Source organism: Lonchura striata, chromosome 3 (assembly GCF_046129695.1).
Source record: "Lonchura striata isolate bLonStr1 chromosome 3, bLonStr1.mat, whole genome shotgun sequence".
NCBI classification, from domain to species: Eukaryota; Metazoa; Chordata; class Aves; order Passeriformes; family Estrildidae; genus Lonchura; species Lonchura striata.
Window position 1 is genome coordinate 1736929 of NC_134605.1, and position 27545 is coordinate 1764473.

A 27545-nucleotide genomic window follows, 5' to 3' on the forward strand; every position below is an offset into this window, starting at 1 on the left:
CACAAGCCCCTGATATTAAAAATGTAAATCCCAAGCCCAAGGGTGCCTGAAATGCAGGTCATACAATTTGAGGAGAGAATGCATAAAGAGATAAAGAGACTCATATTCAGACCACATCGGCTGCCTGATTATCTCCTTGCCTTCTGCCTATTCTGCTGGTTTCCATAGGAGATTCTCCGCAGAGAGGCACGGGAGGCTCCAGGGGTGAACCAGGATCTCCTTGGGAAGTGGGTTGAAGTTGATCAACTGTGTGTCAGAAAGGTTAGGAAAACAGAAGATTAAAACCTGATATGGTACTGGGAGGCAAACAGGTGAGGGAGAAGCAACATAAAGGAGCTGTGGCACAGTTTTTGTGACCCTGGGGCTTTGTGTGGGGCTTTAAATGGGTGGTTCCCAACAGAGGGCATGACAAGAGTCTTTTGGATGCATTTCCTTACTCTCACAAGGAGTCATGAACTCAGCTGAGACCATGACATCCAGAAGCAGGGTTTTAGGGTGTCATGAGCAGCATGGGAATCCTGCTGCAGATGTGCAGTTTGCAACTCAAAGGACAGCATGAGCCAGATGGAGCACAAGGATTCTGGCTGGGATACTTTGGACCAGCTGCTTGCTGTGATCAAGGGGGCTGTGGACTTGAGTGGAACAGCTAAAAAGTAATTATCTTTATTAGTACTGATGCAATAAAGGGCCCAAGTTGTCCCCTGAGGATCTGCCTGAACTGAAAACCCGCATCTGCAATCTCACAGGCCTAACACTTGATCCCAAGAATCAGAACGGACTATTTTGATAATACTAACTCATTTCCATGTTGTCAGGACAAGAGATGGGTGTTGATAGGTAAATCAGCTGAGGTTCTAGCATTAGGAGAATCATATCTTTATTGCTCCAGGTCACCTGGGTTTAGTGTTTAAAGTAAAAGGCTTTAAATGTAGTTTCTGTGGTTGATAGTAACAATCTGATGGTAGAGAAGAAGAGACAATATTGAAAATTCCAGAATATGGCCTCAGACACAAGACTTTAGTATTATAAAAGAACTTTGGATCATGGAAATGCTATTTTTAATGACTGTAGGTGTTTCTTCATTATGTTAAGTAGACATATTGCCACAAGACCAGGCTGCCTTTGATTTATGGTAAAGAGATTGTGATAGGAACTAAATGAAAACTCATAGGAAAATGAATCTAAATAAGAATAATTGAAGAGATTCATGGTTCATTTGCACTTATATTAATCATACCTATTGTCTGAAGAAATATGCTTATCTAAAGCCAAGTGACAGATTATAATTTACTAACTTTGTATTCATGACATCACTGTATTGTCTATTCCATAGTCACAAATGTTAAGCCTGAGCAGTTATTTTCGCAAAATACTATTATAGAGTTATAAATGTCATTAAACAATAGATTGAGGTAGTGCCTTGTAACTTCAGTCTCTGGATTAAGAAAATTACATGGAGTGAAAGTATTCTATTTAAAACCAAAACCTTGGCACTGTCTTTTCCATAACTGTTATGCAGCAACTCATTTAATTTGCATCTATTTTCCACTTGTTTTAAATTCTAATCTATAAATTCCATTTTCTCTTTATATTTAAAAACTCTTCTTCACCCGTTTTTGAGGAATATAATCCAAAGGCCAGCACAGCCGTTCCTTGGGAAATGTTACAAGAGGAATTGCAGATTGCTGCTGGGCAATCTGAAATTTGTAAGAGCAGAAGCTGTAGTGGAAGAGGAAGATGCTTTGTATCAGAAAGCCTGGCTGAAAAGACTGTGTTGGGTTATGATAATTACATTCACCTTTAAAAAAAAAAAAAAAGAAAAGAAAAAAAGGGCATTTTTACATTTTAGCAGAGCCTATAGCAATTTAATTTATAGGAGAACATTTCTGCTGCTTTTGGACTTCGAGCAGATTCTGTTGTATATTCTCCCATCCAAAGCTGTGCATTAGCAGTGCATCTCAAGGACACGGTGACCATGTCAGAAACAGAAGCAGATAGCTCAGTGAGCAGTTCCAGGTTTGTTAGAAGAAAACCAGCCCTGTTTCCTACATCCTCCCCAGTGTGACGGTGAGATGCCAGAGGTCTGAGTGGCAGATCAAGTGTTTGACGCTCTCTGTTTAAAGCCAGTAGTTTGACTTTCTTTTCTGGAAGTTCTTTTCCTTCAGAAACATTTGGAGCGTTTGTACAAGCAGGTTATTCTCCACAGTGGCCACTAGAGAGAGCGAGTGGCCAAGGTAATGCTTTGCTTAAGCACTGCAAAATATTTCTGAGTTGAAAAGAACACAGCCACCCCCTGGAGCAGCCTATGGAGCACCGTTAGATGGTCTGTCCATTTTGACATCTTTTCTCAATACAGAGGTGTGGCTTGGGGCCTTCATCCTAAATAACTAAGCCTTCCTGTTTCAATGGTGGAAGTTAAGTTACTGGTATCAATATATACTCTTCCCACTGTTGGAGCCATACATTTCAGTTGTTGCAATGCTCTTAATACAGCCCATTGCTCCTGTGGGCAGAGCTCACAGTAGCTCTAAGCAGTCTTGCTGGAGAGATGTGAGGATTTTGCTATTTTTGCTATTTTTGCTATTTTTGCTATTTTTGCTATTTTTCTTATTTTTGCTATTTTCCCTATTTTTGCTATTTTCCAAAATGTGGTGGAAGGCATACCTATATTTCTGCCAGAACTGAGGTAACGTGCATAAGTTTTTAAAGATTTCTGTAGTAGTTGCATTTTGCTCGTGTTATTACATATGTGATAAGCTCTTTTTGTTCACACTGACACTGGACAAGGGGTAAAGGGGACTCCTTTCAGGAAGGCTGATATGGTTCAGAGGTGGATGTTCTTGTTCTTACAGACAGGCCCCTAACTGAGAAGCTGAAGAAATGAGGTGAGAAGTTTAAGGGAAACTATCACTCATTGAGATCTTAACCCACGCTTTAATACCCTGCTGGGATCTCTTCTTATCACAGAAACCACATTTTGCAAATTATTTACTCTAGCAAATAGCCAGGCAGGCATGCTAAGAGTGACTGTAGCATCACACAGGAGTGGGCTGTGAAACAAAGGAACTTGCCAGTGCCCAAGATCCTGTCTCAAAATTGTAATTGCTTAGGGAAAGTGATTCTCTACTTCATAAAATGTTATGTACTGCAAAGTGAATGAGTCATCAATATGGGGATATTACCACCAACTCTTAATGCAACTCTCCCCTCTAAAGGGCAGGAAAGCTGGGGCCTGATTCTGTTTCCATTAGAAACTATGAGGGTTTTGTAGATGATTTCAATGAAGACTGAATCAGACCTTCGTTATTTTTATGGGCTAAATGTCCTATGCATTCAGTGCTTATGCCATTACAAAGACTTATGTTTGTAATAAGAGACATATTGCTTTGGATATAAATACAGCCACAAGTATCAAATACAAAAAAAAATATTTAAGTACAGTGAGCCAAATTTGTCCCTGTTGCCACTCCAAAAACTTAATAGACTTACACCAGGGATAGCTCAGGAGAACAATAGCAACAGAAGTAATTGGTAACAAAATAACCTTTTAATTACCCTGATCTAACCCCTTGCCCCTCACTCCCAAATTTACTGATAGCAAACAGGAGTGTTCTGCAAACCAGCCAATCCTGTTGCTGTGAAGGGAATATGCTGCTATGTCTAATCCGATGTGACATGACAGAAGATTCCTTATGGATCCTGATGTACAGGGAACCCAAAAATTAGTTTTATATGTGCATATGTTTTAGAAGATTTTTCCTGTCATATGTTTTGTGGTGTCCCACTTGCATTCCTACAGACTCTGTGCAGTCCTGTTTTCCCCCATACCCCTTAAAGCCCTGTGGCTCTTGTCATGCAAGTGAGAAATTTAGGCATAACAAAGCATGAGGATGAGGTTCACAGACACTAAGTCCAGGGAGGGAAAGTCCCAAAGCTTGCATGAACTGCTGAACTGAAAATCTCATAGAACCCATGTGCAGGAAAAGCAGGACATGGAGATGTGGCAGAATCCACATCAGCTGGATGGGGTTTGTGTGAGTCCCGGCAGAGAAGGAACAGAGGGGCTGAGCTTGCCTGGTGCTTGTCAGACCCTAGAGAACATCTCTCTCCAGTCCAACAGTGAAATGTTCTCAGATCTGTTGTCCTTAAACCTGAGCTGCCTATGGATTTGAGAATCAGGTGTTCATCTGCTTTAATTTTGAATAGATCTCATCATTGTCTGTGTGGAGGAATAGTTTTTAAAGCAAATTGCCCATGTTTTTTGCTGCTTTCTACAGAAAGGGTATGCCAGGAATTTAAACCTATATATGCAGAAAATGTAAATCCTCATATGGGTCAAGAAAGTTAAGGTGCAGAGGGCAGTTCTGAAATTTAAAAAAACCCAGTCTGTCTTATTTTGAGGGCTCAATGGAGTTTGGGTATGGCATCAATTCACTTAACTGCTTGTCTGCACTCCCTGGAGGAGAATGTTATGTCTCCATTCAGATACTGGCATATCCCTATTTTTATGCCAGCTATGCCAGAGTTACAAAGTTTTAGTAAAGCATGATGAGACATGACAGGGCACACTTTATTGAATAATAATGCCTGCCTAAGTGCATTTTCCATCTTCATTTAAATGCAACACATTTGAAGTAAAGCAGCAATTCCAAAACATGGGTTTGTGCGTCTACAGCAATGGGTACCTCATTACTGTTTACATTATGCAAATGAAGGAACAAGAAGCAAAAATATTAATAAGACAAAAATACCTAACTACTGTGGAAATTAGTCTCCAGCAGAAACCATGATAACTTCTTATTTGGATGAAATATTTTTTCTTAATGTTTTCCCTCCCTACTGTATTTTTAACGCATTTATATTACTTAAAATGGATCTTTATACACTAGAGGTCTTTAGGAACTGGCAGGAGACGAAAGCCTGTAGCAGCCCTTCCAATGCTGACAGTTTAAACCTAAGAAGCTCTGACATTACTGGGAATCCTTTTGAAGTGCCTGCAGCTTGAGGAAAATCCATCTGTTCCAGAAAAAGAGACTTTTCAATTAAACAACATCTTCTTTTCGATCAAAGATAGATTTTTAAAGACTTTTAAATTGGCTTTACACTGTTGGTATTAAGCAAGGACTGGATTTCACCTCTTGCCTTTCAGGGCCGGAGAGCTGAGCCCCACATGGGCTTTATGCCAGCTGGTTAGCAGACTGGAACCAGAGGGATGGGTTATTTCTTTTAATGGAGGAAAAGGAATTGGCAGCAGGAGTGAGCTTATTAAATTGTCTCGGTCTGCTTTTATTAATGCATTTGTGGAGTCGGCAGGTAGACTCACAGCTGAGAGAATTTCACCAGCAAAGCAGCCTCTTTCGAGCGTGGGCTCTCGTGGTGACTCCAGGATCTTGGCTGAGCTCAGTGTCCTTCCAGGTACAGAGGCCATTTGATTTTGTGTCCCCAGTTTTCATTTCTGTCTTCCAATTCACCTCCGTTTGTGTTTCACTGTGTTGCAAAGCCACTGATGTCTCTAGCGTAGGCAGTGGAGCCAACTCCTACCTTACACATCCACTGTCTGTTAGGGCACTCATTGAAACAAGGCACCACACCCCTGAGCTACCTTTTTGATATTTCCATATCTGCCTTGAAGGTATCTATGTAAACATTACTGCAGAAGAACATTGAAATTGAGCTGCTTCTTCCTTCTATCTGGAGGACAGAAAGATTCTTCTGTGCATTTTCTCCCTGGTCTTTATTTATGCCCATTTGTCTCCCCTCTTCTCTGCTGTTATACTTGGTGTTTTATTTCCCACCAAGCCTCTCATGGAGATGGTACCAGAAGACCTTTTCTTCAGTCTCTGTTCTGAAAGGCTGAGTTCATGCATCATATGCAGCCAGAAATGGAAGGAAAAGGAGAAAGATGGGTTCCTCATGAGTTTAGGACACTGCAATTAATGAACATCTTTTTTCTTGGCTGTTGTCCCTCTCTGCAGTAGTTTGAAGGTATTTGACTTGGGATGTGCTATGCATTGCTTTGGTGGTGAGCTTTTGAACTGAGTGTAGTAAGATTTAGTGGTGGGTGAGTGAGTGAGTGGTAGTGACTGAGTAATCCATTGAGCCTGAGCACTGGCATGGGTCACACAGAAGGTCAGCTTGTTGTCCTCAGCCTCTGTTAGGAACATGGCATCACAGGATTTTCTGGGAAGATCAGGTTCTGTTTCTGCGGTTCTGTGGGCTTGGGTTCGTATTTCAGTGTCTTCTCGGGGAGAGCTCATCCCACAAATGCTGTACACCTAAAGAATTGCTCCTGAACCAGCGTGGGAGGCTGTCTCCTGCCATGTTTCCTGCTGTGATCCAAGATGGTGCAAGTTTTGTAGTCTTATGGATAGTTTTGTGAGCCTTGTATCAGACATCAATAAATCATCTTGGAGATCTTTCATTACCATATACCTACTATATTTTCTCAATTATCCTTTATGTTTTGCCTTCCTTCCTGCAGAATGGCTGTTTTCCTAGCCCTTGGCTATGAGGACCTCACCCTCCCAGGCTTTGGTTCACACACAGAAGCAGGCAGAAAAGAAAAAGGTCTTGGGGAAATTCTAGGAAGTCATCTATCCAGAACTGAGTCAGGATGATCTTGATTTCAGAAAGACTTTTTCTCTCCTGTCAGGGCGAGACCAGGAATCAGTTTTACACCAGATCTCAGTTGGCACAGATGGAAGGATCTGGTAGCACTGATGTATGCCCAGAGTACATCAGCAGGACAGGACAGGAACAGGACAGCCCACAGTGCTCTTTCAGGAATTAAGAATATGCTGAATTATGAACATTATTCCTGGTTTCATCTTAGCTGCAGGCCTTGGTAGGATGGTTTGTCAATGCACAGTTGCTGATATTTATTGCATCTGACTGCACTTCAACGAGCAGAGAACTTCCTGCTGTCCCCCTACCCCCACACACTTCTCCTTATCCCCTGCCTTGATGATCCCATGGGTTTGAAGCTCATCTGTGGAAGTAATTTTTTCTAGTGGGATGCTTGTCAGATCCTGTCAGCTACAAATTGCTCTACTGAAGGTGCAGAAATAGAAATCCTTACCTGTTACTTGTGGTGGTGGTTTTTTCCCCTTTCTGAATCTCAGGACAATAATCTGCAGCAATTCTCCCAACAACTCCCAGTGCAGTTTAACATACTGGGTTTTTTTTAGGTCTTTTATCTGCATTGTCAGCTGGCATCAGCTGATTTGGAAGGTGTGTTACTGTCTAGTACATTGATAGCAATGGAATGTGCTCTTTAAAGTGGAAGACATCAGAGTGAAGTGAGGAGAAAGACACAGAAGCTTCATTGTTATTGTAAGGGGGTTAATATTTTAAACAGGTTTTCACTCTTTTTGGTTTTTTTGGCGCATATTCTGTGTCCCGAGTGTACCTGGTCTAAGGATAAAAGAACAGAAAGAACTGTGATATCTACTTATTTATTTTATCCTGGCATGGCTTTCAGCAGAGATATAACCTGATATATGCATATGTATAAAACCTGATGCAGCATATGCATAAAGCCAGTTTGGTCACTGTATGGGGACACGAGTGACACGAGGCCCCTGTGAGCAGAGGAGTCCACGAGAAATGTGTTTACTTATGGTCAATACATAAATTCAAAGCCTACACTGAGGGTTTACAGCACTCCATGCAGTGTCTGACATACCAAATGAATGTGCTAGAAATCCCCAGCCTTTTGTTCTTGCACACAATCCTGGCAGGATAGCTGCCAATGCTGCTGGTATTTGTATTACACTTGTAGGTCCAGAGCTTTGGGAAAAAAAGTTACAATTATCCTTGATGTAGATATTTAAAAAGGCAAAAATAACTTAAGTTAGACTTGCTCAAATGTGCATAATTATTTTTGTAATTTTTTATGATAAGTAAAAATTATAAAGAAAATTATTTAAAAACCATTCTAAACACATTGCTTGCAGGTACATCTGTTGATCTTCCTCCAAACAGCTTTACTCTGGATTTGGCTTTGATTCTCTCCAGTTCTCAGGTAACAGAGGCACATCTGATTCAGATTTTAAGGCCTGGAAACCCATTCAAAGGTAAAAATGCATCCTTATTGACAAGGGACCAACTCCAGCCCTTGTAGTGACTGTTGCTCACTTAATACTGCTGCTGCTGTGTCCAAAGCTTTGCAAGCAGCTGCAAGAGCTGAAAACAATCCAGCTGTTTTGTCCCAGTGTTGGAACTCTGCCTGCTAAAGGAATCCTATACATTGTCCCTAAACCACTAAAGGTAAAGCCAGATGAGTTTGTCAACCAATGACCAGTTTATTGGGTTAGCAAATGATACTTGAAAATCAACCAGACTTCTCAGAAAGACTCCTAGAGGAACAAATAATAAAGTTTCAATTTACTTTGGCAGCAATAGCTTTGTTGTTTTGGGGTAGAGGTCTTGAAGGTACTACTAGAAGCTGTAAAGCCCAAACTAGGAGAGCCTGTTGGTCTTGTACAACAGTTACTGTGGGGAGCCTGGGTACAAAGAAGTCTTCTGGCCTGCTGAGGGAAGGCCAGAGTTGTTTCTGTTTCACCCTGAGAAATAAGAAATCAGCCACATACATAAAAGATGAAAAATTGAGCTTTGATGGGCTCATTTGCAGAAGTTAGGAGTGCAGATCAGTGTATCCATGAATCAAAGGGCTGGACACCTCTCCATTGAGAGGATGAGAGATTTGGGGCTGTTCACCCTGGGAAGAGAAGGCTCTGTGGACACCTTATTGTGTCCTTTCAATACTTAAAGGGGGGCTTATGAGAAAGATGGAGACAAACCTCTCTCAGCAGGGCCTGTTGTGATAGGACAAGTGGTGAAGGTTTTAAAGAGGGTAGATTTAGACTAGATGTAAGGAAGAATTTTTTTATGATGAGGGTAGTGAGGCACTGAAGCAGATTGTCAAGGGAGGTCATAGATGCCCAAACCCTGGAAACATTCAATCAAGTACCAGAATGTTTGCAGCAGAGTCAATAGAAATCTGAAGAGCTAGGCTCTTTAAAGTTCATTTCACTCTAGCTAAACTGCACTGTAACACACATTTCAGATACCTGCAAACCTGACAAATTAGAAAATCCCTCCTCAAGAGTAAAGAGGAAAGTCTAAGCTCTCAAATCCTGTCATTACTTGGTAGAGGTGATCACATCACCTGGTGCAGAATATTTCTGCTGCTCCTGCAGGAAGTGTTGCAGTTGCCACTTACTGAAGCTGAGGACCAGCTCTACATCTTTTTGATAGGCTGAATATGAAAGTTTCTTTCTCATAGATCTTTTAGGTCTCTCCTCAGTCAAGCCAGCTGAGGTAAAATGTTTCAGACCCCCAACACATCTGCTCTTCACTTTTTTCGCATCCATAAAACCATACCAGAAGACACTTTGGAGTATTGTCCTAGAATTGTGAAATCAGCTAGAGAGAATTCAATGGTGAAGGTGGAGCCTGGGAATTTTCATGCACATAACTTTGCCACTGTTTTCAGATGCATATTGACAGAGGATAACCCTACTGTAGGGAACCCAAACTCTGGAAACAGAGATAAATCCTCATTCCAGGTGCCTGACTCCAGAACGTAACAGTTTTCACCTGTTCCTTGGAGGAATCAGTATCTGTACTGGCTGTAGAACAGTTGGCCAGAGAACTTCATCTTCCTGAATGTGAAGCTGGTCTTTGCAGAGGCTCCAGCACATCCCCTCCCCACCCTTTTTCTGGAAACCGTGTAGGTAAGATAGACTGCCAGGTAGACAGACTGCAAGCAGATATTTATAGGGTAAAACCAGCTCCATTCCATCTCCTCCTCATGGAAACCTACTGGCAGTCAGTGCAAATTGTAGGAGAGAAAGAATTTTCTTGTGAATTTGCACATAGCAATGGCGTGTTGTATCCTCCTCCCAATTTCCAAGTGAGTTGAAGTGTTTCCAAAGGGAGTTAGTGCATGCTCCATACACATAAAGCAGATTTATAGTGATGTGAAAGTGGCAGGAATAATGGCAGTGAGGCTCGTGGCTGGTGAAACTGTTACAAATTTTCAGCCATACATAATGAGGGAGAAAAGAGAATCCTTCTTAGCAGCCTTGGAATAGCTGAGGAGCCATCAGAGCCCTGAGCTGCAGAGTATGAAGTACAGAAAAGATGAAGAACCAGCTCTCGCTGTATTTTTTTAGTTTGCTTTGCTTCAGCTAACCATGTGTGCTGTGTGTTGGGAGAGTTATTTCTCTTGGATGAAATTCACCCTAAATAAGTGGGAGGAAGGAGAGGTATTTTTGAGAAATGAGAGGTAAGGATGAGGAGGAAGGACTTGCCCTCCACACCACAGTCAGCCTGAGGGGCTGACCTAGGGCTTAGTCCTAGAGTAGGAATTATCTGCACAAGTGGAAGCACCTGCAGAGGGTTGGACCACAGATTTTTTGGGAAGATGATCCTTTCCCCTTGATTTCTTATTGCATTTGTGCTTGTGGAGAAGCTGAAAATGTTTCCCTGGCCATGAACTTGATCTACAAACTGTATATCCTTAGCAGTGCACATCAGATGGGTCAGGTGCCCAAGGCCCACCTAGGAACTTTAAACTCCTTTAGACTTCATCTGTTGTACTCAGGTAAATATGGAAAGACTAAGAACAGTGAAACACAATACTCCTAAACTCACTAGTAATGGATGGAAATAATGCGTGTGTATAAAATATTTTTAGAAGGCACAGTGTTGTGGCTTTTATCCTTTCCCTTGTTGTATAATGGTGTTTGTGGTTACTCATTCAGCCACTACTGCAGTTTTTGCTTTGGGAATATAATCACCTACTAATGCAATTTATTGCCTTGTATATTTCTCTGCCAAGAACATTATCCCTTAAATAGAGGCTTTGTAATAATAACCTCTAATTTCCACAACTTCATTGCTAATTTCCATGATTTCTACTTCACAAGTATTAAAACTCCAAGTTCTCCACAAGTCCCTAGATCGTTGCAGCTTAATGACAGTAAATCCAGTATTTTCTTCCTGGTGATTTTAGTCCTTTAAAAGGCCTAAGTCCTTGTTTCCCTGCTCAGTGCCATTTGAGATGCACTGCTGGGAACATTGGAGCCAGCTGTGGAGTCTTGATGATTATACTGCACACATGTTAGCAGCCTGGGACCAAATCCTGCCCACAGCACCCAGGCACTGGGATCTCTGTGAGGTCCTTAAGTGTTTCATGGCAGAACAGGAGCAGGACACCTCAGCAAGTGTTTATGTAGGGACCAGAGGGCTGAAGCAACCTCGGCAGTGTTGGTCCACTGGATAATGTCACACCTCCCATACTACTTGAGTAAATGGACAGAAACAGCTGCCCATTTACATTCTGACATGGGCAGAACGTGGGACTAACAAGCTTTCTTTTTTCTGCTTAATTATCTTATTTACTTTTACAGATGCCATTTGGCAGCCCCATTCTCTCCTGAGCTGGCCTTGTTTCAGTGGGAGGGCTTCTGACCTCTCTCAGAGCTTACAAACCTTTTGGAGATCCTTCTCTGTGAAGGGCACTTTATGATACAAACCAGGATTTCCTAAAATGTGTTGTGCACAAAGTCATTTGTGCAGAGCAGCAGCAGCTGCCATTACTGAATTTCTTACTTGCCACCACTGACGGTCATGGTATGCAGCAACCCCTGAAAAGAGCTCCCTAAAAAGGACAAAAAAATCCCATATTGGAATATTTTTGTAAGCCATTGATGTTTTCTTTGGACTATAGTTTAGGCAGATACTGTAAAAAGATGAAAACCACAGTGCAATAATTTGCTTTATAGTGCATCTCTTCAGGATTTGTGTTGTTTGCAACTGCTCAAAAAACTTGATCTTGTCCCAGTTTTATAGATTGGTTATAACAGTCGAAGTTCTGTCTTTCTTTTAAAGCAGCACAATCTACTTGTTCAGGGCAACTTCATGGATAGAGATGAGGTTAGTTTAGCTCATTTTTCCCCAGTAAAATTATAATTTGTTTCTCCACGCCATGACTTATTCATCTTTCTAAAAAATATTCCTTCTACTGTTCAAAAGGAAAAATAAAATGAAGCCAAAATATGCTGGATCAGAGCAAAATTAATTGGAAATAATTTTCTTTTAAATAAGTTGCATATGTGTTTCCCTGTTTAGTATTCACAATGTACAGCAGAGACGCTTTCAGAAATGAACTCATTTTAAAAAGAGATAGATTTACACACACCACAATGAAAGCAGTCACTGGCAGCATTGTATACCGTATCAAATCAGTGACTGTTGGTACATATTTGAAGTTAATTTGACACTGAAGTAAACAAATCAAAGTGTGTTTATAGAATAATTAGACCATATTCCCAGTATTGTGGCTACAAAATTTTGTCACTGCTATTGAAGTACTCTGTGGTTTTATTGGGTTTGTTTACAGAATTCCTTAGCAACACAAAGAAAACTGTCAGAATTACCTAAGTATAATTGTCATGGTAAAACCTGTCTTTGCATAATAGTCAGAGACCAGCTATTTAAATCATAACCAGTGGTGTTGCTTGGTTTCATATTTATGATTCTGGAAGCATAAGCAGATCTATTTTGTGAGTCATAAAGTCTTTGAAGAAAAATTGCAAATATTTATTTTACCCAACTGAAAATAATAAAAAAATCCAAAAGCAGAAATGGGCTCAAACTTTTTTGCCAATGCTCTATGTATTTTTCTGCAACATAGAAACATAATACCTTTATATAAATAGCATATTACCACATACTTTGTTTTTCATCTGGTGTTTTCCAGTAGTATTACTGGGTAGTTTTGCATCCCTTAAGGATCACGTAACTGGAAAGACAGATGAAGCTGAAAACAATAAAAAAGTTTTGTTTACATCCAACCTCTTCCTGCAAATGTGCATCTAACTGTGCTTGAAGAAATGGTTGAGAGTCTAGACTACCCCAAAGCTGGGAAACCACGTTTTTTAGGTTTCTAAGTCAGGCAAAGAGACCATCTGTTATTTTCATTCTTCACTTTTATGGTTCATGTTATCATTTGTCACTTTTGCCACATCTCTTGAGTGCAAGGCAGCTGCTATTGGTTAATTTGGGCCTATTCCTGCCAAATGTATGGGTTAGTTTGGTTCAGCTTGGGGGTACTTGGCTCTTCTCAGAAACACTTCTCAGAACTATAACTTTACTTTTGTCATGCATGCCCAATAAAATAACAGTGCATGCAAATCTGGATCTGAAAGTAGGTGTTCCTTACATGTATGGAAGGAGAAGCTGCTGAGAGAAACAGAAGTAACAAAAAAGAGGCAGAAGAGTAAAGAATTAGAGGTGATGTCTGATCCTTTTTGAAACCAGTGGGAAGTTTATCACTCACTTCAGTGGATTCACACCCCACCACAGAGTCTGCTCTGGGAATAGCTGTCTGCCTTTACTGTATTCTTTTCATCAGGGTGTGTTTCTGCCCTTTACTTTAATGAAAGTATTTTCACAGCAAATATGTACTGATGAGAATTCCCCTAAAATTACATAATTCTCTGGTAAATTACTTCAGACTCACATTCTTGAGCACCTCAGGTGAAAAAAAAAAAGTTCAGATATTGTTTTGTAGGCACAAGCAGGGAAGCTTTATTTAGAACACAAATTTACTACTCTTGCATTTTTCCTCCTTCTGTGACTGCCTTCTGCAGCTCTGGGATCCCTATGTCCTGAGAGTCTGTTTTGTTCAACACTGGCCTTTCCACTCCACAAAACGATGTACCCAGCTGTTTGCTCAGGTTGCAGGGCTTCACGTGTTGATAGTTCATGGTGCAATCTGGCATCACAGTGGGATTAGACTTTCTGCAAGTAGCCAAAATAATTTCCATTCCTTCACCTCTTATCCATCTCACAATGGGGCTGAACCCCAGGAAGCAACCTGGAGCACAGCAGTGGATGTAATGCCACTGTTTATGCAATACAGGTCAGATTCTTGTTTACTCCAGGGCTCTTTCCCAGTGGTAGCCAGATGAGGATCCAGGTGTCCAGGTGGCTGGTTTTGTGTTAGTTTCTCCCAGCTGGATTCCTAGCAATGCAGCATCTGGAGCATAGCTTTGCTTCGCTTCCTCTTGCTAGGAGTTTTGGAAAGCACATGCTAGGTAGTCTTCCTCTAGAGATCAGGGTTACAGAGTGATAGATAAAGACAGTAATTAACAAATGATTTTAGTGTATTCTAACCCTTCCTCTTTCTGGAGAAGACATGCTATAAAACCAGAACTGGGATCTCCTGTGTTGTTTACTTTGTTTATCAAGATTATATTAAAAAATCAATATCTAATTTTTCTATTATACTTTAGCACTGCATCTTCCTAGCCCTTCAGAATCATATCCTATTGATTCTACCTTTAATGACTTTGAAATTTTCAGTGATTTGTTTGTGGAGAATACTGTGCTTGATATAGATTTCCCCGTGTTAGTTTAAACGCTGGTAGTATACTTGGTGAATTAATGAAATAAAAATAGCTTTGTCAATAAGCAAAAGTGAAGCCACTTCCAACGTTTGTTCTGTAACCATTGCTTTCTGCAACTGCTGCCTACACAAAATTAGTTGGTGGGATTAAAGAATATATTCCTCTTTTATCCCATGTTTGAGTACTTGATCACAGAGGCATAGTTTAATCCAAACATCAATAGCATCTCATCAATTCAGTCAGATGCAGCTGTCAAAGTGGACTTTTGGTTTGTTTAGAGCTTTGAGATTTATCCTTTTTTAAGGTCATAGAATATTTTCTTTGATTTTTGATGCTGAAATCTTTCTTAATCTTCTAAACTTGAGAAACATCTGTTAAGATTTAATGGGGTGACTTTTGTCTTAGAATTGGAGTTTGTGTTGCAAATCTTTGGTTTTGAAAAACAGGAGAAAAGTACAAGCATATATTCCTTAGCAGTTATAAGCCCTGCTTGGTCAGCAAGCGATTAAACTAGTTAAAATAGAGCAGCAGGCAGTGCAGTTACATTTAAGCAGTGTTTCAGTGGAGTGGATTTAAAATTTGTTTTGTTTCACATTGGCATTAGCCATTTCCCTTTACCGTGGCACTTAGCTGAGATTCTGAGTAGCAGATTTGTGAGAGCTTTTAAATAATGAGACAGTGATGTAACCAAGTGATACAGAAGCAGAAAGAAATTTAACCTGCATTCTTAAGCTTTGGAGATTTGGAGCATTTGGGAAGAATGTAGTAGTTAATATGTTTGGAGATAAATGGCATCTAAAAATACATGCCCCTAAAAACATACAGACAGCTGTCACGTCTTATGCCTGAATATATTAGTCATTATCCTCATTAACAGATGCAAAATCATCCCTGTTTTCATAATGCAAGCATTTCATATCAGGTAATTTGTAGTAATTTTTTGTGGGCTGAATCCTTCAGCTCCCGTGTGAGTTGGTGTTTTGAAGTAAGATTCAGCTGAGAACTGGAAGATCAGGTCCAAGACATCTTTCCTTTGCCTTCTTGCACTTTCTTACCTACTCCATAATAATCATCTTTGCACATGTATTTCTTATTCAAAGCATAATATTGCCCCATCAGCTTTTTCTGTAGCTGGTAGCCACACATGTTTAATAAGGTTGATGTCAAGTCTTGTCTTCTGTCTTCTTCACTTCTACTTCAACAGCAGTATTACCTGGATGAAAAACCCAGGATGTGGCTTTCTGAATATAAATGCTCTTTTCTCTTTCTCAGCTCTCAGAGAAGAACGTGTTGTTCTATAATTGCAGAGACAGCACTGGCACAACTTGTAAACCTCTGCAAAGTACTGCAGAGCTGCCATTCATAAGTACCAAGAGCTAAGTACAGCATGAAAAGCAGGAGGGCTTGCCAAGTTTCTTGCCACTTCCTCCTACTTCTGACAAGGTTTTCAATTAGCAGCTTGTAGGGGCCCAGCCTGTGGTCCTATTTTCATGCAGTATGCATAATTTAATTCCCCAAAAGAGGCCGGAACTGCAGAGGAAAGGAAAATACACATAGATTTGTAATGTTATATATTGGAAGAAAACCATTTACCAACAGTGTGATTCTGGGAAGAGGAAAGAAAGAGGGGCACCGGGAAAAGGAAGAAATTACTACAGTGGGTCTTCAAAGTGATGAAATCTCCCTCAATCTATTTTGTTAAAAAGCATAGGTACCCAACACATTTCCTCCCTGCAGCCTTGTGTAGTCCCTTCACAACTCTTACAAACTCCCTACTCCTTGTGTAGCCCTCATCTAAGGTCACCTTAAGCAGCAGCACATTGAAGAGGAGAGTTGCACACTCCAAATGAAGCTCTGTGTCTGCTTAAGTGCCCCACAGAGCAGGTATGCTAAATTAACACTGCTTGGTTACATTTGTCTGAGTGTCTCCATTTAATGCCATCACTGCAAACAGAGGAATCCTCACCTATTGGGCCAGAAAATGAATTGGTGTGAGTCTTTGTGCAGTCCTGTCTCCAGGTAGTAACCTGGGTCTCATGACAGGGGAGATCAGGTGAAAGTAATTCTGTGAGTACAAATACACTCTTTGAAAATTGGTGCAAAAAACTGGAGCTGCTGCACTCCTGTTTGGGTCCCTGCCAACTCAGCTTATTGTGATTCAGTAGGTTCACATTTTGATTTTAGCCATCCATGATGTGTCTGTGATGGAGTAAGCTGTGGCAACACACCAGCAACCCTGTGAAACATAGATAATGCTAGGGAGGACCCCTAAGGACAGCAGAAGTCTTATGGCCAGTCAGGGAGGAAAAAAGCCCTCCTGAGTCCCTGTGGTCACAAGAATATCTTAAAAGAGATGTCCACCTGTGAGATCTCATAAAAACAGATTGAGGGAGTGTGGCCATGGCAGGCTGTCCTTTGGGAGCTGCTTCTCAGCATGACCGGAGTGGATTTTTTCTTCAAAGCCCAGGGTGGAACCACAAGTGGGTTCCTCTGTGTTACACCAGGGTGTTCCCAGTCCTCTGCTAGCCAGAGTACATGGAAGTACAAAAGCTTATGGAAGACACATTTACCTTTCCCTTCTTGTCTCTTTTCCTCTGCTGAGAGCTTCAGTGGGAACAGATAAGCTGATTTATGGCAAGTGTATACACAGCTGCAGTGGAAGCCTTGAAGCAAAACTGGAATAACACAGCTACAGAGCTGAAAGTGCCAAGAAAGGTATGAACTGTGTGGACAAGGAATTTCCATCTGTGACATGTAGGTGTGGCTGCTGTTGTGAAAATAGTTTTAATCCCCAGTGGTGCTGCAACCATAGCTAAACCTTCACCTATTGCACTGGCATGAGACCCACTAGGCAACTTCATTTGAGCTGAACCATCTGCAACCTCAAAGATGGCAGGGAGTTTGGACTAGGCGACCTCTAACAAGACATTCCATTCTGTATATTCAATTAGAGGAAAAAAAATAAAAAGAAAAATCAGCCCTGAAGGCTATGAGTAGGATTCCTATTTACTGCCAACCATATCTGGTTTCCTTGTATGAAGAAGAGGGAGAATGGATCCTCCACAGGGCAATTTGGAGCATCTCTCCTTGTCTCCTGCCTGATGCTGGGCTCTGGAGGAGAATGCTTCAGACAGAGAGCTCAGTGAGGAGCTCAGCAGGTGCCCTTGGGTATGGAGATGGGGCTTGGAACATTGGGCTCCCTGTGTCCCAGGGCCACCCTGCTTACAGAGGGCAGGTTTTGGAGAGGTGCTGCTACAGGGAGCAGTACGGCTCGCTGAGACCTTTGGGAGTGCTTCCCCTGTAGTCCTCTAGTAAAAGGAAGAGATGTGAATTTCATACATAAAAGGAAAAGTATCACATTTTCCCCAAATTCTTCAGGAAATTAGTCTCATATACAAGCCCAGAATTTGGCTGCCTTACAGAGACAGAGTGTCATTTGCATGCCATTACCAGGCTGTAAAAGTCTCATGGTGACTGCCTACTATACATTTGCAATCTTTAGGGATCCTATGAAGGTCACCCCTGAGGTCAGGTTTGTTTAGTCTGTTCCATAATGGTGTAAAGTGGACTTGAATGTGTACTCTGCTCAAATAATACACAATCTGATTGATATTTAAACATCAGTAAGCGTTGTATATATGTTGCAGTTCCTAATGTTCAAGGCAGAGGCAAACTATGTATTTGCTAACAAATTGTTTTTACAAACAACCTGATGTGGCTTTGAAAAGTGAGTCAAAATAGGGAATGAAATATACCCTCAAAATTTTAATAAGAAAAGTATTCATTTTTTTTTCTTTACTTGAGAAAAGTTGTATTGTATTTTTTTAACATCTTCTCTGATCCTTCCCTGTACTAGGAATTCTTCCTCCTGTTTACTTTTAATTCACTCACCATCCATTCACTGATTGCCTTGCAATTCAAAAGCCAGGTTCTTTATGTTGCATTGTTCAAAGATGGCTTAATTAAAAATAGATCACATCTTCTCTTTTGTGCCTAATAAGCATTGTGCTGATTGGCTTCATAGAGGCCTGGATGATATTTCAGACCTTTACATAGCTTTCAAAAGGAATAATAAAAAGAAAGGGAGGGGAGAAAACCAATGTGAAATCTTTTTCATCCTTAATATGTCATGATTTAGAAGGCAAGAATTATTACTCAACACAGGCTTAGGAGAATAAAGAAAGAGTAGAGAAAAGCTGATATATGAGTGACTTTGCTCTATCTCTTAATTTTTAAAATACTGTAGAAGTATTATCTGTTGTGAAGACTACAGATAATACTTCTCACCCAATTTTTCTAGTGCTTCTCTTTCAAAAAGACTTTCTTGATGAAAATATATATAAAAACTTACATAAAATTATACAGCTCAGCACAAGACTTGTGGAGGCAAAATGTTCTTATAGCCATTTTCATGGCTATACCATAAAGTTGTAACAATAAGTTATTAAGTTTTTTCCAATTTTAATCCTTTGTCACATGCATAAGCTCAGAGAGGTATTCCCTCTCATACTTTTTTAATTTATGGCACACTAATATGTCTGTGATGCTATATTTTATTTGATTATTTCTTGCATTAAGAAATTTAATAGTTATGCTCTGTTTAGTGAAGAAGTTGTAATGAAGAACAATTACAAGAGCATGACTCTTTGCAAGTAATTTGTAGTTCTGGGTTAAACCTTGCCAGGATCCACCAACATTTCTGGCTTTTATTTTTTTTAACCAGCAGTAATATAAAATTATCTGTGCTGTAGTCCAGCAAAGCTGCCTGCTGTGCTTTTGGAAGGGCTATTTGCAGGTGTACCAAAAGAGAGGCTTCCTCTGCTGTGAGCAGGATGCCCAGCACTGCTCTGGGAGCCAGCTGAGCATCTCCTTTTCTCATGCAAACAGGAGCCCAATGCTTTGCTCTTCATCGGCTGTCCCAGGTGGCCAGAGTCCACCCTGCAGGGCACAAAAACCCTCAGGAGTTTCTGGAAGAAGGTTTCAGGTCCTGCCCTTGCTGTGGAGGTTGTGCCTCTGTGCTTGCTGTGGTGCTGATGGATTGGGTGAGCCCTTCCTGGGATTGCTGCTCTCTCTGTTGTGGGGCTGTTTGCTGACAAGGCAGCTCAGCTGCCTCTGAGCTCTGTCCTGCAGTGCAGAAATGTTCCTTGGGAGAGGCTCCAGTGGATCAGAAGGTGAGCAGAATCATGGTCAATGGCCTGCATTGACACAATCTAAGATAACGTGGCAATTTTGTCCTCTTGCCTCCCCTAGTTGATCTCTTCACCACCTAAAAACTTTGTCATCTAGAGGCAGAGCCCCTTTTTAGCAGCCCTAGCTAGGTTTAGCTCTAGTTAGCCCCACCCCTGATTTTTGCCTTTCTGTCTGTCTCTGGACACAGCCCTTTGTGGCCTTTATTCTTCTTAGGATCTGGTTCAGGAAGGTTTGATTTGACTCTGAGCTGGCAAATTCTGACTTTTCAGAAACTTTCAAAGCATTCCTGCAGAGAGTGATGACATGGGGAGCCCCCTTGCCAAAATGTAATCATGCAGAAAATGCAAAATTGAGATCACCATATAGATTATTTTATAATGTGGTCACATGAGAACACATGGCATAGAAGCCAGAAACTGAACAGTCAGTGCAACAAACTCTAGATTGTTGTAATTTGATTCATGTAAGGGAATTGTGTTAGCTTTTTGGCTGTGGTCTTCATGTTCTGTTTGGAAATGTATGATGTCATTGTACCAAGCAAATCACAGCAAAGGGCTGCTTGTATTTATGTTGGCTGAAGGTTTAACCGAGTGTACATGGCAAGCTTAATTTATTGCTACTTTAACTTTGTTTAGTCACTGAAGGGCTTTATTTATGCTGGTAAATTCAAATAGTGGCTAACAGTGACCACACAGCTAAAGAAATGGCAAGAGTCATTATCACTAAATCACTTTGTTGCTGAGTTCTCTTAATTAAGCAGTGGGGAAAAAAAATTGAATCCCTGGACATTCAATAGTGAATATGGTGGTAAAAGAGAGTGATTAATTGAGATATCAGTTGCTTTCCTTAGGAAACGAAATTTCTGTAACCTACTATAGCAAAGCAAGAATGAAAATAAAACTCAAGCATCATCTAAACTGCTGAATTAATTGAGGGCATATTAAAAAGTTTTATAGGCTCTCTATAAAGTAAAATAAATAGCAAGAAAGCTATATTCTTTATGCAAACATTTTTCATTACAGTACGTGTCGGTCCCTTGGTGAGAGCTCATTAACTTTTTAAAAATTACCTTTAATGGGCTACTCATTATCATCACCATCAAATGCTTCACTTGTCCGACATTCTAGCGTTTAGAGCAGATTAAAGCCAAAATTACCCTCTAGATACAGGGCATATTCAACTACACAGAAAAAAAAATAAAATCATTCTGTAAAGTCATGGCTTATAAGCAGTGAAAATTAGGAATGTTGAAAGCAGCCTTTTTTTAAAGCTCAGAAATGTGACTCAGTGTGGTAGCTGTGGTTTTTGGCAATATAAAAAAAATGAAAAGGTTCCTCATTTTCAAGTCCCTTATTGAAAAGCAATTTGGTTAAACATAATAGAGAAACAGGCACCTTGAAGCCTGGTCTCCAGGGCTTGGACATATCCTTGTTTGGCTGTTGTTTTGCTAAGAGACTTGAACAAGTCACTTCTTCCTTTGCCCAAATTTAAAACCTGTGGGTATTGAGATCTCCTTTGCCAAGGACTGCAAACCTCTGCATGAAAGCTGCTTTAGGAGATCACTGCTTCATTGTTACTCATCCTGCAAGAGCTCTGCTTGGTCTCAAAACCACTCTAAGCAGGAGCAGAAACAGCACAAGATCTGAATTTTTAGCTTGTTTAAATTGGCTCAGGCGTCTCGATTTCAGTGGAAATTCACTCATTTGCACCAGTAGGGAAATTGGCGTCCACTCTGTTTTTTTTCTAAGGCTGTTTGAGGAGAGTGTAAATTCAAGAGTGCTGATTAAGAATTACAGACATCCTGGCCTGTTTTGATTTACTGGGGACTGCAGCACTCAAGTGTTCTTGTTGTGATGAATAGCAAGGTTCATCAAGGTTGGTTTAGCAAGGCAACCTCAAGAGAATTTCTGTGATGGCAGCTTCACTTACCCCTCTGAAGAGGAAAACAATATATAAACAGGGCTCAGTCTTGAGCTGGATGAACTTTTCTAACTCTGAGGGAGCTGGCTCCATGGTGGCAGCCATGGGTTTGGACCTCCTTTTGCCTTGCCTTTCCTTGCGTTATCTGAAGACAAATTTACCTGTGTCACTGATATTCAGAGGTGCTCTTGGGCTGTGGTACCAAGCAGGCTGAGGAAATGGCACCACCCTTACACAGATGAGGTGAGGTTCTTCGGCTTAAGCATGCTGTGGTGCCTTGCTGAGGTCTCCCTGGTTCTGGGGAGATGTCCCAAGAATCCTTCCTCTGTCCATAAACAGATCCTGTTACTGTTCAAATCATCCACTGCTGCCACTTTTCATCTATTTCCTCCAAGATTCTTAGTTTATTTTTCAAAGCTGTTGAACTGCAAATTATGGTGCTGCAATATACAGCCAGGCTTTTTAGTTTAACTTTCTTCCTGGACTGGGTTTTGGTTAGAGTCCTGTATCAACAGTCCTTTGTTTGAAATGAAGGCATTCTGAAATTGTCTGGTCTACTCACAATGTTCTTTTCAGCCCTACAGCTGATAAGATTCTCCAGATACCTCTCTTCTGGCACTTTATATCTGATGGGGGAAGTATCTGAAGATTGGTGAAAAGCTGCAGACACCCTGGTGCAAAATCAAAGAAGCTTTGGAACATCTCAATCAATGGAGATGGAGTGTTCTCCAGATATTCTGGACATATTGCTGGTAAGGTTCATAAACTGAGATTATCCAAAACTTGCCCCAAAGAATATACACATATATGCATGACCCTGCTATTTCTTATCTATTTAGGCCTGTAAATTGTAGCATTGCACATACATTGTTAGGTCCTCATGATAGATTCAGATGTTTTTCAGAGCTTTGAAGCATTCTCCAGCCATCCTTTTAAGCCTGCTACTTATTTGGTAATATACAGGCCAGCTGGATAATTTTTGAAAAGCAAACGTGCAATTTTTATCATGCTAGTACATTCTCTTGCTGCTGTATCTTTGCTGCACTTGGAAATGAAGACAGTGTAATTACCTCACAATTATCTTGTCAGCTTGTAGCAGAATGCAAAATTTGGATTGAAGTAGGGAATGAGAGTGCATCTAAACACCAAGCTCTTGTGGCACAGTGTTCATTTACTTTCCACACTGATTTTGGGACTGGGTAATGAGGTAGATGTGTGTGGTTAAGCTAAGTGGCCCAGAGCACAGGAGACTCATCGGGTTCCATGTACCTAGTCATTGCTGCAGTGTGGGGACAGACTTCCCGCACTGCATGGAATGGAGCGGCCCCTACCTGCATTTTCAGGCAGTTTGTCAGCTGTGGGAGTGGGGGTGGCATCGTGGTTTTGCCTGGTGGAAGAAGAGGCAGTCTCTTCTCCATGGGGCCACTGAAGCATCATACCTCTAAGTGTACGCCCAGACTGTCCATCCCCCTTCTCTGTCAGTCCTTGTTACGTTGCAAAGTGAAGAGAATACAATAATACATAAAGAACAGTTCCCATTTTCAGCCTGTCATTTTTGGTTTTTGCCTGTAGATATCTTCTGGAGGCTCCCTTAAGCATAGGGATGCCAGCTGAGAGAAATTATCATTATTTGCCATTGTAGACAGCCATGCTAAACTCATTTGTACATAATAGGACAGGAAATGGTGCTTACAGGGTTTAAATCTCAACAATGTGAAGTGTCATTCCTTTCTGACTCAGAAGATGCTTTCTGGCAAACCTTTGACAGGTAGATACTCTCCTGCGTGTCAGGAAATACTCAACCCTTTCCTGATGGAGAGTGCTCTGGGAGCGTGACAGTCCTAAGCTCACACAGTAGTACTTTTACAACCACCACGGCCACAAATTCCAGCTGTTCTGTGCTGGCAAGACACAGCCACAAAGCAGGCTTAGTTCTCACTCTGATCAGTTTACAGCTTTTTCCCTCCTGACTTTGCATAGCTCGAGAGACATCTTAGCAAGTACACCAGTCAACACAGAGAGGAACATGAGAAGTGACTTCAGCTGACAGACTCTGATGGGCCCTGATCTGGTATCAATACTCTTGAAGACTTCTCAAAACAAATGCTGTTTCTGTCAATGCAGCTCTTTAACACTTCAAGGCCTAAGCCTCCTGCCTTTAGTCGGTAGTGTGGGATTTTAGAGATTAGAAATCATATTATGAGTTGCTAAGTGGTTTGTGTTTCAAAGTCAGCTGTGAGTTAAGATGTATCTTGGCAGAAGCATGCAGTAAATGGGCCAATCCTTCAAATACAATCCAGGCTGCCTGTTGCAAAGGATTTATCAGTCTAGTGTAGGCAGTCAGGTTGCATTGCTGAAGGCTTTGTGCAGCAAGAGTACTCTTGGAGGTACTGAGATCTGCTTGACAACCTCAGCATTTCATTTTGTGCAGCGTGGTGAATATTGCACCATATAAGTTTTTTTTTTTTTTGCACTGTTTTTTAAGAATAGAACATTATTCTTTACCATTATACATGTTCTTGAGGCCTTGACCTTTTATATTGCTGTGAATACTGTGAACATTTGCAAGACTTTCTGTAAAATTGCTACAAAAAGAGAGCTAAGGATATTAAGTGTAGATTTCAGTGGTTAAAAAAAAAAATTGCTTAGTTGTGTCCTTAGAACAGGAATGGTATGTTGCCCTTCATCCAGTCCATGCTAGGGCTGGAAGCCTGGGTTTCATGAGGTGTGGAAGAAACCCAGTGAAAGGCAGAGAGCAATGACAAAATGTTATTTTGCCACAAAACACTGCACTGCCCATCACCAGAGAGGTTGGGATGGACTGTGTGTAAACTGTGGTGAAAGCTAAGGGAGCTTAAACTGGGAAGTGAGGATGGAAGGATAAGATTGTTAAGGGTTTAATAGCTTGCTCTCTTCTTTCTCATTACTTAAGTCAGTGATTAGAAATGTGAATTAATTTGCAGTAACATAAGTAAAAATCCCCCTAGTGAAGGCTAGCTAGCAGCAGGAAATGTGTTATTGGACATTTGGGCTATAAGTGTTTCAGCAGTTAGATCTTGGAGGGGTAGTAGGTATGAACAATGAGTAAGTATGTTGGAAATAGAGTTTGAAGTACCTGAACAAGATCCTTAGGGTTGAAAAGACGAATACAGAAGGATGTGTGTCAACTTTATCATGGTCTGAATATATGTACTCTTCACAAATTTCAACCCCATCCAGTGGGCTAGCCTGTATGGATTAATTTTATAACACTCTGAATTCATGCTTTTAAAAACTTCATTCCCTGATCCTGCAACAACTGTAACCAAGCTTCAACATTTTGAATATGTATGTATTACATATGCCACCCCTTGACCCTGTGGACTGTGGGGTTATTTGGGTTAACATATACCGAGCACTTGCTACAAATTTAATTTTGCAAAAACACAAAGTTAGGGATACAATAGATTTTTTCAGTTATTTACTATATTCGATATTCAAAGCAGATGATGACAACAGTAGAAGTAAAGATCACCACCACTGTTGGAGGTAGCAAGGTTCATGACTCAAATAGCTGCAGGGCTTTTTCCAGATGTAAAATGTGTGATGAATAGTGTTCTCTTGATGCAACACAGGTATTTCTCAACCTGGGCAATAAAATGGTGTACCAAATGGCTCAACTGCTCTGGACATTGCTCCACATCCTGAACAAAGTTAACTGAGCCTTCTGTTTTCCCTGTGTGTGCAATTCCTTAACTCTCAGTTTGGATGGGTTTCTGCCCCACTTCGCCCTTTTGTGCTGTGTTTCCCTCTGTGTGACTCCTCTGGCACCTCTCCCTCTGTGTCTCTTTCTCTTGTGTCTGCTGCTTGCTTGTAAACAACTGTGTGCTAGGGCACTGTGTGCTCCTTTTGGGGTGCCATGGGCAATTACATCAGCTTTAGAGGCAGCTGCCACCTGCACAGAGCAGTTCACAGCCTTGCTGAAGCCTGCCACGTGTGTCACTCATGAGATCATCAGGCATTCCTGCAAGTGCCAGCTGAGTGCCCATGCAGGAGGAAGTTGGGTGCTTGTGAGCTGTGCCATCATGCATGAAATGGTCAGGTTCTCATGCATGAATTCAGTGATCATGTGTGACCTGAATGTGCAGTCTTGTGTGAGAGCATGGGGCATCTTGAACCAATTGCATGGCCATGTGTGAGCTAATTGGGTGCTGAAGCATGAATTAATTGTGCCTCCATGCAGGGATTAATTGGATAATCAAGCATCAATTCGCAGGACACTCATGCATGAACTAGCTGGGCACTCATGCATGAACTGCTTGGGTGGTCTGGCATAAATTAATTTGGCACTTGGATGTGAATTAATTGTGCACCCACATTTGAGTCATTGGGCACTTGAGGATGAACTGATTGGGCCCTCATGCATGAAATGGCAGATCACTCAGGTGAATTATTTGAGTGCCCATGCATAAACTGGATGAGCACACATGCACCTATTGATTGAGTGCTCATGCATGTGCTTATTGAACCACTCAAGCAGGAGCTAGCTGGGCATCCCAGTGTGGCTTCATGGGATGCTCATGCATGAATGCTGTGCCCCCTGCAATGTATGCCTGAGAGGCACCATAATACACGTTCAGGCTGAGTATAATCCCTACATCCCATAGGGATGAGGTTTGAAGTTTGTGAAGAGTAGGTGCAGTCCGATTGTGATAAGGTTGACCCCAATAATCTAGTCCACCAGCTCAAGGGGTAGGGCTTGGAATAGCTTCTGAATGAAAATTCAGACTGTGATGATGATGACAACCCTTGTAGTCTGGTTCCCTGGGACAGGGCTAGAGTTTTACTATGTGCATATGCACTTGGTTATGATATTAATCCCTTACAGTCTGGTCCACCAGCATAACGGGTAGAGTTTGTGATGGATAAGGTGTTCTGACAGTGTAGGAATGGCATTTAAGAATATGGTTTAGTGGTGGACTTTGTAGTGTCAGGTAAATGGTTGGACTCAATGATTTTTAAGCATATTTTTCAACTTAAATGTTTCTATGACATGATATGTGGGGCAAAGAACAAGATTTTACAGAGCATTGCTGCAATGCTAATCCCTACTGTCTGTTCTGCAGGGAGGAAGGATGAAGTTTATAATTGCTGTATATTAAGATTGTGAAAATGTTGAAAGTAGAGACAATAATGTTTGTGTGTTGAAACATCTCTCAAATATATATGTTGCAGAGGCAAGGGTGGAAGGTATTGAGGTTAAACTGTAGGGTTTGCTTTGTTTGTGCATGGACTCTTAACGAGCTCCTGCATGAGTGCCAGTTTAGTCCATGCATGGTACGGGTGCCTAATTACCTCATGCATGATCACTCCATTAGTTCACGCCTGATCACACAATTACTTCACGCATGGGTGTCCAATTAGTGCAAAATTTATTGCTCAAATAATTCACGCATGAGCGCCCAATTAGTTCACGCTTGAGAGCCCAATCAAGTCACGCTTGAGAGTCCAATTAGACCTGGATGAGCACCCAATTTACTCATGCATGAATGCTCAATTAGTACATGCATGAGTTCATCCCCCAAGTGCACCATGAGTTCTCCCTGGTGCTGCACTGGCCACACCTGGTGGGGTTTGGCACAGTCAGCATGGGAGGTGGCCATGAACTGCCCTGGCCATGAACTGCAGCTGGCTCTGAGGCTGAAATGCTGTCCCAAAATGCCAGGCCTTCAGAGGACCCCACGGCGTGGATATGCTGAAGCAAACATACGATCAGGAAGATGTCAGAGAAAATGTGTGTGAAGGACGATGGTGCATGCCTGGATCACTGCAACCCAAAGACCACATACAGCAGGGCAAGGAGACTTCAAATCTGGCCATGGGTGACCTAAGCCAGCAGGTGACACTGGGGAGCCAGGGGGTGGAAGACCTAGCAAGACACATGAAGGACTGGCAAAAGAAGAAACTTGACCAAGTTTGACCACTTGGTGCAAACCAAGTGTAACTTGTGGCACAAATTAAGAGGAGCTGAGTTTA

At 41.3% G+C, this 27545-nt stretch overlaps 1 long non-coding RNA gene across 1 annotated transcript in view; it reads left to right on the top strand.

The window, feature by feature from the left end:
- LOC110484889 (uncharacterized) overlaps positions 1-27545 on the top strand; it is a 191824-nt gene that overhangs the window by 15363 nt on the left and 148916 nt on the right. The window contains exons 2-3 of the long non-coding RNA XR_013339571.1: positions 7956-8023; positions 22107-22282. This is a non-coding gene — a long non-coding RNA (uncharacterized LOC110484889). The remainder of the gene's footprint in view (positions 1-7955; positions 8024-22106; positions 22283-27545) is intronic.